Source organism: Triturus cristatus, chromosome 8, assembly GCF_964204655.1.
Source record: "Triturus cristatus chromosome 8, aTriCri1.1, whole genome shotgun sequence".
Lineage (NCBI taxonomy): Eukaryota > Metazoa > Chordata > Amphibia > Caudata > Salamandridae > Triturus > Triturus cristatus.
Genome location: NC_140591.1, coordinates 678,092,999 through 678,107,181, shown reverse-complemented (window position 1 = coordinate 678,107,181; position 14,183 = coordinate 678,092,999).

Sequence of the window (14,183 nt, the reverse complement as noted above, 5' to 3'; positions counted from 1 at the left end):
AAAATAAAACAACAAGTGTAGCCTCCCACTGGTTTACATAACAGCCCCCAGATGGGGCAGTTCCCGGGAACATGCAGGCATTTATATAAAGGGGGCAAAGGGCCCCTCTCCAAGGGTTTATTTGTGCCCTGAGGACCACCACCTCCACAGGGTTAATGTTAATAATTAGCAGTGGCTTCATGGACCCCCGGCCCCTGGGACCACCACATTCCTTGGGCAGTATCAAGTATTAAAAAAAAGAGAGGGGCCACGCAGACTCCCACCCAACCAGGGGACCACTTTTTCCCCAGTGCCAATTCATTTATAACAAAAGTGGGAGGGGCCATGTGGTCAACCTCCCGGGTCATATAGGGCCCTGGGATCCATCCCGTCTCATGGCTGATCCATGCAGATGAAAGGAGGGGGCCACATGGCCCGCCTCCTGCAGCAAATAATGGCCCTAGGGACTACTACTAACCCCCAAGGTCAGCTCATGCTATGTCCCAGGATGCCCACCTACGGGATATAGCTGTTTGATCTTGCTTGGCGGGAGCTGTCACAGCTCCTGCCAATTCGAAGCAAACACTCTAGTTGCAGTATTCAGGAGCTATCAGAGTGCTTCTGTGTGTAGCCATATGGGAAGGGAAAGAGATGAAACATTGCTCTCATGTGCAGGGAATTGCATTTCCAGCAGCTCGCCTCATGCGAGATCAATGCTGGGTCCTGCAGGAGGCAGGGAGCTGGCTCAGACATTTGGGGGCCTTGAAACTCCCTCCTCGGTTCCAGGGTGAGGTGAAAGAGGAAAAATAAAGGTAAGAAAGAGGTAGAATAAAGGTAAATATTAGCAGGAAGTGACGGAATAATGGTCAGGAACAAGCAGAAAGGGGCGAGATAAAAGGGAGAAACAAGCAGAAATGTGCAGAATAAAGGTCAGCAAGAAACAGAAAGAGGCAAAATAAAGGTCAGAAGGGAGCAAAAGAGACAGCATAGAGGTCAGAAACCAGTAGCAAGAGGCAGAATAATGGTCAGGAGTGAGCAGGAAAGGTCAAATTAAGAGGCAGAATGTGTAGAAATAGGCACAATAGATGTCAGAGAATCAAGAAGCAAGAAGCAAAATAGAGGTTAGAAACAGCAACAAGAGGCAGAATATGGCCAGGAGCAAGCAGAAAGAGGCAAGAAAGGACAGAATGAACACCCACTCACATGCCTTACCTATATGCTCATGCACCCACTCATAGACCTACTAAGACATTCACACACCCAATGACAGACTCAGTCAGACATTCTAACTACCACTCACAGATGTACTGAGACACACATGACCTCACTCACTGACTAAGGTTAGTGGTCACATTCAGGAAAGTAAATTAAAAAACCTTAGAATTTCACTTAGAAAATCAAAGGTTACAGGGATGTTATAGTTAGAAAACAACATTTAAAAAACCTTAGAAAATCACTGAAAAAAATAAAGCTTACAAGGAGGTCATAATCAAGAAATAGAATGAAAATAAACCTTAGAAACTCATTGAAAAAAACAAAGCTTACAGGAATGTTATAATTAGGCTCAAGCTTCACATTGTAAAAAAACTGTGAAATTCAGCAGTTATAGTTAGCTGTGCTAGTTATAACGTACACCCTCACAATGCACTGCGTATTACCTTGCATATTACATCTCTCAGGACATGGTCAGTGACATCACTGATGATATCTCAAACGACATTACTGGTGACATCACTGATTACATTGTCCAGTGAGTATTTTCTAAACGTTTATGAGTGTTAAACATATATACTAAGGTACTGCAAAAAAATTCAATAGTATACTTTCTGTACTACTAATGAGTGATACTATTTCTAACATATAATTTGTGAGTACCTGTGTGACTGTGTGTAACTATGTGTAAGTGGATGTCTAATTGGTGGTATGGGTATTTGAGTGGGTCTGTGAGTTGCTGTATGGATGTATAAGTAGGCATCAGAGTAGCTGTGTGAGTGAGTGTTTGAATGAATGATTATGTTGGTGAGTACGTGGGTGTGTCAGTGGTTCTATGGGTGTGTCAGTGGCTATATGGATAGGTGAGTAGGTGTGTAAGTGACCACATTAGCAAGTGAGTGGGTGTCTGAATGGCTGTATCAGTGAGTGACTGGCTGTGTAAGAGGATGTAGGGGTGAATAAGTGGCTGTTTGGTTAAGTGAGTTAGAGCATGAGTGGCTGCATTGTAAACTAAGTGTCTGTATGAATGAATTTATGGTTGATTGAGCAGATTTGTCATTGATTGTATGATGTGTGAAGGGGTATGTAAGTGGTTGTATAGGTATGTGAGGGAATGTGTGAGTACTTGCATGGGTGCGTGAGTAGCTGTGTTGAGAGGCTGTATGGGTGAGTGAGTGAATTTCTGAGTGGATGTATAGGTGGATAAGTGGGTGTGTGAGTAGATGTTTGGGTGAAATTGTGACCCTGTGAGTAACTGTATAGGTAAGTGACTGGTCCATTTCTGGTTTCGTAACTGTTGATATGTTTGGAAACATTTACACAGTTAATTTACAGGTATTTAAAAGTTGTTGTGTTTTACAAAAAACTGACAGCTCCCATCCTTTGCTTTCACATGCTCTTTACCAGCACAGCAAGACTGTCAACTAGTCCCCTTTACTATTCTGTCCTTGACTGCAAAGTTAAAGAACAGTCAGGTAGGCATTACATGGGTGGTGCATGGACGTTCCCATGCATCTCATTATAAACCTATATTTACAAAGACTAGTAAATAAAGGTTTGAGCCAAAATGGTGTGCCTATCTGAGGTAGGTGTATCCAGCAGAAATATCTTTATTCCTTCTCGCTACTTGCTCTGTAATTGGGTGCTGCATTCTGCAGCCCCATGCAAAAAGGAAATAGCCATAAAGGATAGGTTTACCTTCCTGCACAAAAAACGTACTTGACCACAATGTTTTGGCACGAGGCAGCCACAAGTGACTTAGTACTAGGAGACAGCACAACTGTACCCTATCTTTGAAAAAACGGTACTGTTGTGCTTTTTCCATTTCAGGCAACACAAGACAGAACTTCACTTTCTGCACTGTGTTGCATGAAATGTTAGTAAATATACCCATCATAAAATTGGCCCAGGTTTTCAGCAATATATTTTGTCTTGGGCATTGTACAGTTCTCTGTTTCCTTGTTGCCTATATATTATTAGCAAACAAGGGAACCTAATAAGATTGGTCATGATCCTTGGATCCTTGGGCACAAGTATCCTACAAACACCGTGGTCCCTAACAGGAAGAATAGGGGAGAAACAATAATTATAGAGATGCAATCAAATCTATATTGCTTTGTCCAGCCGGACAAGAATACTTTTTAATAAAACAATAAAGTGGAAACACAAGCTCTGTAACAATCAGAGTATGAACAAACAGAAAGGCTCAGGAATAGCTTAATGCTTGGAAAAGAAATCTTTAAATTGGCAAGCATAAATTAAGAAAAACACCATAGCACATTGAAATGATACATTTGATTGCGTTAAGGTGTCAAGGAGTCAACGATGTTTCGAACCCATACAAGAAATAACAGTATCATCATCAGGACATAGAGTTACATCCCTGACTTAAATGTCTGTGAATAAAAAGAAATTGGGGGGGTAAAAGGAGAGGGGAAAAAATAAGTACAAAGGTAAGGAATTTCAAATTTTGGAGAAGTTAACCAGGTGGTTTTAGAGAGCCACGCAGACATGCAAATTAAGTGATTGTGGGCTCCTCTGGTTAAAAGTATGTACCAGGAGTGAGGTATTGAGGTTGTATACTAAGTCAACAGAAGTAGAGGTGAACACTACAATTGCGGGTGAACCTTAGACTAAGATCGTTTATCACAGGTGATAATGGAATGTTGAGCTCTGGTGCGCTCAGTGGGTGGCAGTTTAGAAATCGGTGAAGTGAAATATGCATGAAGTAATGGCCAGGGTGAACTTACCAATTTAAAGGTCGGAAGCACCCGCAGTGGATCGGCGATTAGAAGGAGCAACTGCTGCATGCATAACCTAGAGTGGGAAATAATAGAGAAACCGGGTCAAAGACGAATGGGACTTGAGACTGGATAAGGGAATAATCGCACCTTAGGTCTTACCAAGATGGTGTTCCAAGGAGACGTGAGTTAAGTAACTCTGATGATGGGTCTAACTACAGGGGAACATCGGGGGAAGTAATCAGGAGCTGGCCTCGTGTGGAGGAAGGCCGGAGCAAGGGACTTACCAGAATTGGAGTCCGGGCAGAGGTAATCGCGCCTCGCCACTGGCCGCTGTGATATCGGTGTGACCTTTCATCAGCCTGGTTGGGAATGAGTGTGGAAGTGGTCGGAGTCAAAAGAAGGACTGAGTTTACCATCATTTGACCGCAGTCACGCAGTGTATGTGCTCATGCATGCAGACAGAGGGGAAGGTGGCGGCCATCTTAGAGCGATCAAGATAGAATGATAGGTCATAACATTAATACAATTTCACTTTTGTTCAGTACGGTTAAAACAAAAATGTAACCCGCCATCAATATTGACAGAATTGTACATCCAAAATAGCCAAAAAGAAACCTTAATGATGGAAAGTATAAAGGCAACGGTTTGCAATGACAGCCATCTTGGAGGTGAGTAAATAAAGGCCTGTACAGGGTCAGCTTGAAATCACATACTAACAATGTATGATCGGGACTGAACAATGGTTGAAATAAGGACAATTGTTGGGTAATGGTAACAATTGAACATACAGATTATATACAGAAAATTAATTGTTAGGATACATAACCTAATTATAGTTCTACCTAGGGTTATTTGAGGTAAGCGACCGTCCTCAATGAGGAAGAGTAAACATTATTACACAAAATACTGTGACATCCATGATGTTGTTTAATTGAATAGAAAAACTATTTGGAATAGAAAATTAATTAAAATAATGATTGTGTTTAACATATGTCTCCAGTAGGGATATGCTGGAAAAGAGACAACGTGTTATAAATGAATTAGACTGTGAATTGAAAACATTCATAGTAGTTGCTGGCGAACAGGGCAGGGTTCCAGGAAAGTACGTAAAAATTAGAGCAAGGTGGTCCAATCTTCAAGTCGATTAGATCCTGCATGTATGCTCCCTGTACTAAGGATCCATTTCAATTCCTCCTTATTGAGTATTTGGCCAATGTCCCCACCTCTTGGTGGAGGTTTTATTGCGCTGATTACTAACCATCTGATGTCATCCTCTGTGTGTCCTCTGATGATGAAATGGTCCACCAGTAGGACATTGAGTGTCTTGCAACGAAGGTGGCTGTGATGTTGACCAATCCTAATCCTTATTTTCTGGGTGGTCTGCCCAATGCAGATAATATTGCAAGGGCAAAGGATAGCATACATGACATTAGAAGTGTTACAGTTTGAAAATTGCTTCAGTTGTATCTTTACATTGCCATAAGGGAATTCCTAACATTCAATTGCAAATTGACAAGTGACACAGTTTCCACATTTATAAGAGCATTTTTCAGGGCATTCCCAATGCAGAAACTGTTTTGCTTGTCAATTTGCAATTGAATGTAAGGAGTTCACTTATAGCAATGTAAAGAATTTTCAAACTTCAGCTCTGGGGCTCAGAGTGTCCATACCTTGGCTCCTTTTCTTGTTTGTTATCTTTTTTTGTGAGACTCAGGCCAAGCTGAGTACCAAGATGGCTGCCAACATTTCCTGGTTGAAATGTTGACAACCAATCAGATTTCAGCACGTGGACTGTCAGATTTGTGGAGGTTTTGCATTCCTATGTATCTATGGGCCAGATGTACGTGAGTCACAAATTGTGATGCATTTGCGACTCGCAATTTTCGACTCGCAAATTGTGATGCACAACAGTGTCTGAGACACTGTTTGTGATTCCCAATGGGGTCGCAAATTGCATGCCTCATGCATATTAATAAGGCTGTCACAATTTGCGACCCCATTGGGAATGGCTGGCACTCCCAGGGATGGTGTCCTGCTAGGGTCAACACACCATCATGTCTGGGACTGCTTTTAAATAAAGCAGTTTTTTTCTTAAAATGGAGCCCGTTCTCCTTAAAGGACAACGGGATGCATTTAAAAAATGAAAAATGAAACTTTTCAGTTTCAGATTTTAAGGGCAGGCAGTGCTCCCTTGGACCACTGCCTGCCCTTAAAAAATATTTTTAGAGCCACTCAAAAAGGGTAAGGGGTCCAGAGGGCACTTAACAACAAGCCAAGAAAATCCCTGGGGGGTTTTACACCTTCTGAGCTCCTATTTGGGGTAAGAATGTGGGTATCCAACTTCGATAGCGTCAGCACAGTGACGGCTGAAGCTCCATTTCACCTCCAAGATTGTTAGGATGGTTTACAGTACCTAAAAGAATACAGAGCTTTATAAAGCAACATCCTAGTAAAATGCACCACTACTGGGGAAGTGAAAATGGTAACAGCAAGACCTGTGTGGGCACCGGAGATGGGGGACCTGGTCAGGGAGAAAATTGTGGACAATAAAAAATTGGACCTGTGCAGAACTACCAAGGTCCAGGGATCCCAATTCTAGAGAAAATTGCTCAATTTTTATATAACTTATTCCTTGTGGAGGATGACTCAAGACACTGGACCTCTATGGTCTCAAAAAAATTCATGCATTCAGTTGTGAGTCAATTCACTCCTTCTCAATTAGGTTTAAAAGACAGGAAAATCAATATAAATTGGTAAGTCCAAATTATTATTTTAATCATTCAAGCGAAGGACTTCAGTTTCAGGTAATCCAATCATTCAGGATTATGTTTTTCAAAAAACGAACAAGCACATTGAAGCAGAAGTAAACAGCTGACACGTGTTTTACCCTTATGGCTCAGTATCGGGCCAGGGCTTTCTCAAGGCTTAGTATTCAAAGGTGCAGCATGGTACATTAGCTTCACATATCACTTTTCCGGGTCATTTGCACAATACATTAGATCAGACCTCAGTCTTCCCTCCGGAGGGAAGACTGAGCGCCTGGAATTGTTCCGAGATATTGGCTTTCTGACTCTGAATGCAGAGGTCTGATCTAATGTATTGCAAAACAATTACAAAAAAACACAAGAATGCGATGATCAACTGACCGAAGTAACAGTGCCACAGATAAACCAGCGACAAAAATCTTATAACCATCTCCAAGAGATTGAGAAAAGCAAGGAAAAATAAGCAAAAAAGTAACAAAGCCATAGCACTCATTACTCAGTATCAGGCGCAAGAGACACCACTGGTAAGCTGCCAGAATGCTAATTCGCCCGGAACACCTCCCAAAATTGGGCCAAAGGGAAAAGAGGCAAGTACAAGCCTCACTGAAGAACCAGGGGAATTCAGACATGAACGCGACCATTGTAGATCGAATACGTCCTCAATGGTCTTAACGACAGCACACCTAAGCAGTCAAAAAGACTCCAAGCCCGCACATGGTTTCACAAAAGACCATTGTAGACTGCCTATTAAATCACACGTCTAGAGCAGAACAAAAACATATATCTCATAAAGGCTTAATATGGAAACACCAAGGCTAAAGCAGAACAACCACAAATTATTACACAACGGACAGTAACTTCAACAGCCTATTCTACGGCATTAGGCCACCAGGCAAAATCTCAGGAAAAGAAAATCGACCAGTTCAACTCAGTCACTAAATTAAAAACAAGCGCCCAAAACACACTAGCAGAGGAAAAACACACAGGGGAAGTCAAAAATAGCAAATTCCTGGATCCAACTGGTAACGAAGGACAAAACTATCCAGAAGGTTTAACAAAGCTAGAACTTATTCTGCATTTCAGCTCCAGAGGGAATTATGACATCCTCAATCGTAGTGCTATTTTAAAACTTGCCAATTCAATTGAAACACTAAAACACCTGAAAACAAGCCATATAAAAAGCATCCAATTTAAACCACTCTTAAGTGCAAAGGGGAGAGATAAGACTGTGGTAACTTGGAACGACCCAAAGAATGCCAAGGAATTTTGGCAGCACAGAGAAGATTTTGCTAAATGGGGAATTGAAATTAGACTAACGTAAACAGAAAGATATCCAGGCCCGCTATGCCCAATGGCAGACTCACGATCACCAATGGACTGCGGACTACTTCGGGGGGCAGTAGGTCCTACCGCCAGCACCAAGGAAGGATGGACCAATCTACGTGTCATCCACCAAGGATCATCACGAGCAACCATTCAAACTCAGAAAGTTTTACCCCTAATACCAAGTTCAATGGAACACAAGAAAAACGAATCATGAAAATGCAATTTGAAACTATGCTCGTGGAACATAAACAGACTAGGCAGTAAATCAGAGGATGCAGATCTATTAGTATTCGTAAAAAAAAATGATATATTATTATTTCAAGCAACCTGGTCGACAGCATAAGTTCAGATAAATGGTTTCAATGAATTTCAACAACATGCAACCAAAGGCAGCTCACCAGGCAGGGCATCCGGCGGATTATCAATCTACCTTAGCACAAGTATAGCATGGACGTATGATCTGATTGGGTCTGGACAAACATGGATTCAGTGCATTAAAATTGTACTACCACATGATCTTTCCTCTGGTGCACAAGACTTACAAGATGCACAGTCAATGGTAATTTGCAATACCTATATTCATCCAGGGTCAAAGACGAAATAAGAGAAAATCGTGACCCTCAAAGCACTGGTTAAATCCTTGCAATCCACTTTCCCACAGGCGGGAATTGCTGTGTCAGGCAACTTCAACATGTTCTTATTACAAGCAGAACACACACAAACCAAACAACAAAATAAATTTAAAGGCAAAACAATCCCTCCATTAATAACAAACCATCGAAAAAAGGATTGTTACGGCCAGTTGTGTGCCTCAATATTTGCTGAAATTGGCATGACCATTTTAAATGGACGCTTTCCACATGACCAACCTGCGGCTCCAAACAGATTAGCCAAACAGGCTCAATCAGTATTAGATTACACTATAGTGGACCTGGAGGTACAGCAAAGGATCGTCAGTTACCAAATAATCCATAGACTGGAGAGCGATCAAAGCCCACAGTTAATTGACTTCAGCTTTCAAATCGCAAGAGATCTGCAAGCAATGACTTGTTGGAAATTCCCAGCCCATATAACTTAAAAAGACTTGCGTGGAATGGAAAGAACGCTGGAGAAATATTGACCCATCTAAAAAAATGTACAGATAAAAGGAGAAGAACAAAGATTGGTAGAGCATTGGGCAAATTGGGAAAAGATGATCACAAGTCTAATTAATCAATTTCGATTCCAAAACAAAAGCTACAGAAGTAAACCATGGCCAATGACAAAAAACCTATTGGCTCCTTAGTTTGCAAAAAAAAGGACATTAGAAAGTTACGAGGAAAAGATCTGATCATGGGTGAAGATACAAAGCGACAAATTCATAAATTGAAGCAAATATATAAAAAAGAGGTTTGCATAGCAAAGAACAATCAACAAACTGAAATTTGGTTAATATTACTGGAAACAAGTAAATCAAATAACAACAGGAAATGTTGGGCAGAAATTAATAAAATAGCAAATGGATCCTTCCGTGAACATAATGCAAACATATTAGAGGCAGATTGGATATACTTTCTAGCGCAAAATCAAGGGAATAACAGAAACCACCAAGCACTGAAACCAGATCGCACAATTCAATACCAACCAAAAAGCGAAGCGCCCGAACAAATATTTGAAGAAAATTTTATTAGAACCCACCAGGAACAAATGGTCATAAAAAAAACTACGGTCCAATAGCGCCCCTGGCCGAAATGGTTTGTCAAATGGGCTCTTTAAACATGATCAATTATTCTGGGCAGATATTTTTACCCCACTGTTTAACCACACTTTTCAAACAGAAAGTATACCATCATCATGGAGAGGGAGCATCTTGCATCCAATTTTTAAAGCAGGCACTAGATCGGTCCCGGGGAATTATAGGCTGATCGCCCTAATTGACATAGAGGCCAAAATATATGCGTCAAACTTCCTGAGAGCATTGGAAGAATAGGTCACCACAAGCAAGATTCTCCCTGTCACACAGACCAGTTTCAGGCCAGGAACAAATACGATGTGTAAATTGTTAGCCTTGAACCTACTTGTCGAAAAAGCTAAGGGCAAATCAACTAAATTGTACACTTGCTTTGTCGATTTAAAATCAGCCTTCGGCCTGGTATCTAGGGAACTTCTGTGGCAAAAGATGTCAAACTGGGGTATTCCACCATTGTTACTGCGGGCCATCATCAACCTGTTCACATCTACCTGGTTCAAGATAAAATTAGGGAATGGCGAAAGAACAACTGCGAGAATCCCAACGCACATTGGCATTGGACTGGCCCCCACTCTTTTTAACATCTTTACAGCAGACCTGGATAAGAGGCTATCAGAAGTTCAAAGTGATCCTCCAAAGATAGCACACTGCAAAATAAAAAGTATGCAGTACGCAGACAGCATTGTCCTATGCAGCCAGACCCCAATGGGCCTACAGCGCTCCATCACAACGCTGCTTGAATATACTGGGGAGCACGGTCTGTTCCTTAATTACAAAAAAAACGAAGGTCATCTGTTTTTCATCAAAAATAGGGCAAAACAAAAAATGTAAATGGCACGCAGCAGGAAACATCACAGAGCAGAGTGTTGCATATAAGTACCTAGGAGCAGCAGTAGACTCAAGGTTTACATTAAAGGACCATCTAATAAATAGAAAAGCCCAGGCAAACAAATTACGCTTTGCGCTAAATCTACTAAAAACAAAACTGAAGTGCCCATCTAACTTATATTATTAAAAGTCATTGCTGCTAAGTTTCTTCCAACCCTTACGTATGGCTCCAAATTATTCAGAGGACAAGATGCAAACTTCCTGAATCTTCAACAATCAGGGTTATTTAAATACATCTTTCAGATCACGCAGTTTGTATCTCAAGCACAAATACGTCTGGCATTTGGGCTATTAAATCAGTACCCATTAAGACAAGCAGCAATACAAAAAAAATGTGTTGGTAACTAAAAACAGCACAAGAGGATTCCTTGATGGGGCACTGTTGGACCGAAATAAAGAATCGGACAAAGGAAAAAAAAAGCACAGTATTAGAAGAAGCATTAGTAACCCTCAATATGCAAGACGCCTGGAACACCAACTATAGCTTTGTAGCCTTTTTAAAAAAAGGTAATAATGCGGCAAAACAAAAAGCCTGGATCATAGATAAAGCCGCCCTAACAAAGAAAAAACATGGCTGGACGGTATTATCCACATATGAGAGTCAATCCCCTCAACCATACCTAGTCCAATACATAACAACTTTTATCTCAAAAGATCAGGTTCCAGCATAGAAACAAACTTGGCCAACAGCACTCTGCAGACACTGCGGCCAAGCAGAAGACACTCTAATTCATTTACTGTGCATTTGTCCAACTGCGAATAAATTGAGAAGTTATTATTTATTACAAGCATTTTGTACATATTAAATTAGATCATGTTGGCCAGCAGTAATGTTAGCACTGAATAGTCATTTGTTACAGGTTGCATGTAGGGCCACCAGATTCTTGCAGAAAGTCAGTTCTTTACTACAAAAATCTGAAAAATAGCAGGGGCTTTTTTAGGTTTTTTTTAGCATCCAAAATTATACAAAATCAATTATTAACATCTGTAAATCTGTAAACTAGGCATTTTTGAATCCTTGGGCATGGTAAAAGAAGGACACCGAATCGAATGCACAGTTTTTATTTTATTAGTTTTAAAATGTAATCTCTATATTGCTATTAAGGATCTGAGTACTGTGGTACATTTCAGAGTATGAAATTAAACATTTACATTTTTTGGATTGAGGCGCAAATCACTGCACAGCATCAGATTCAATGTTAAATCTGTAGTTATGACAGTATATACTGCTTGTGTATCCTTTTCACTTTTTATTGTTATTTGGATGATTTTAGCGCAAAAATTGTAATGGTTTTAATTAACTATACACAATAAAGATTTTTAGTTTTACTTTACTTACAGGTCCTACGGATTGGTAGGAACTACTTGACACCATTTTAAACCATGTGGTGTGAGATGTTAAGTTACGTTCTTACTTGACCTATTTTCAAAATGTTATAATCAGCACACAAAAGAGGGAAAGCCTCATGACTCCTAACTTTATAAGAGGTCAAATACACTGGTCTCAATATATATAAAAGTGGAAAGGGATCTGCACCTATGTGGATCGATGCAACCCTTGCCTCACAGGAATATATTAGTAGGATCCTCACCCACTAGCACCACCAGTGGCATGCTTCATCATCGGATCCTCACCCACTGTCCGAGTTTGAGTGGGTGGGCTCAACGTAGTTTGTAAGCGGAGCTCTTACTAAAACCTAAGTCCAAGCTAAGATAGCCTTCAGGGTCCTAATTCTTGTTAATTTTCAAAATGGGCAGACTTATGCATTTTAGATAATGTTGATTCCTCTGCTATTGTAAAAACCCTTATTTGTACATGAGGATATGTCTAAATGTCTGCTAAGTGTTAATGGGACTCAGCTCATTTCAAATTCTTTTTAGAGTTGTTTATCTAGGAGCATTACTTGGAACACTTCCTATAGCATCCTCTGCAAAATGTTCTATTGAGCTGAAACATTCAGATGACAAAAGTTGTCGGAATTGGAAAATTGAGATATAAAAACAATTGTGGGAATGCTTTACTTCACCTACTATGATATGCTATAGTCCATTCAATGTCCTTTGATGAAGAGATACATTTAATAAAGGCAATCAGGTGTGGTTAAAGAGCAAAATGTAGAACAGCTTGTCTTTGGAAGTAATGAAGGATAATATTCTTAAGGCATAAACACATTACAAAAACATCATGATCACAAACATGGTGTGCTACAAGCTAAGCTGTTGACTGGTATTGGGTCAGGGTGAAAGAACTACAGAAAAACTTGAAAGGTCACTGTAAATTTAATTATCTCTTTATTGTTTTAGTTTTATTTTCTAACTCTGACAAACTGATAGATAGATTTAACGTTTAGTAAATTGACAAAATGTAACAACGAATCTGAACTCATCAGTTATAATAGTAGAATGCACACAATGAAGAGTTGGATGATGGGTGTTGACTCTAATGACCTGGGTAGTTCAAGGCGGCATCTTGAGCAATATACTTCAAAATATTCCCAATACTTCTGAATTCTTCTTAACATACCACATACAGTCTCCCAACATTTGTTGTGAAAAAAGAAGAACTGCCTCCATTCAGAGGGGTGTAGATGAGTAAATTCCTGATAAATATAATGATTACATTGTAGGGTAATTTAATATTTATATGTTTGAAGAAGTGTTAAGTGCAATTCTATATTGATTGTGAATACCTAACTATGAGGTTAGCGGCCTGAGAACCCCCAAACTCACGGTGGTGCAGCAGTAGCAGTCCAGCCACCGATGAACCAGCGGTCAGACTGCCGGATTACAACTTGGACAGTCGAACCGCCATAGCACCATTGCCACCATTATGGATCACAGATCAATGGCAGTTGTGAGACTTTCTGAAGGCCGCACTATCCTTGGTAGTGCCCTGCAGCACCACCGAGCATATTATGACTTTCCTCACCACTGACAGTCTCATGGCGGTTCTTACTTCATGAAACTGCTGGTGGTGAGGAAAGAAAGGAGGCCCTACAGGGCCCTCTTTTGCCCCCGTACCCTGAGGTCCATGCAGGGGGGCACATTTTGTGCTTGCAGGAATGTGCACAGGCTGTACCGCAGTGGTGCAGTTTAAAGGTCACATTTAGACTTTAAACTTCACCGCCACGAGACAGCCACACCGTGCCCACCTGCCAGACCACGAAAATACTGGTAATTGGGTGGGTAGGCGATGGCCCTGTTTGGCAGTGTGGGAGCATGGGGGTGGCATGGCAGAGCGCTCCCAAACAGCCAAACTTGTAATCAGGCCCTATGTTATTGCATCACAGAATTTGTTATTGATTCACAGAACATGCAGAGGATATATGCTATAGCCCATGTATTGTTAGTATTTTTATCATAGCATATTGCTTTTTTGTTTTTTAATAAAGGAGAAACATGTGTAGTGCTGCGTGCTGGAAATTATTGCTTGTTATTTTGTTTTATGTGTGCATCATTGCATTCCATGTGTCCTAATGCAATGCAATGACAAGAGGCAGGAAAATGGAAAATAGGATTTGTTGGCAGCTCTGCGCCGCT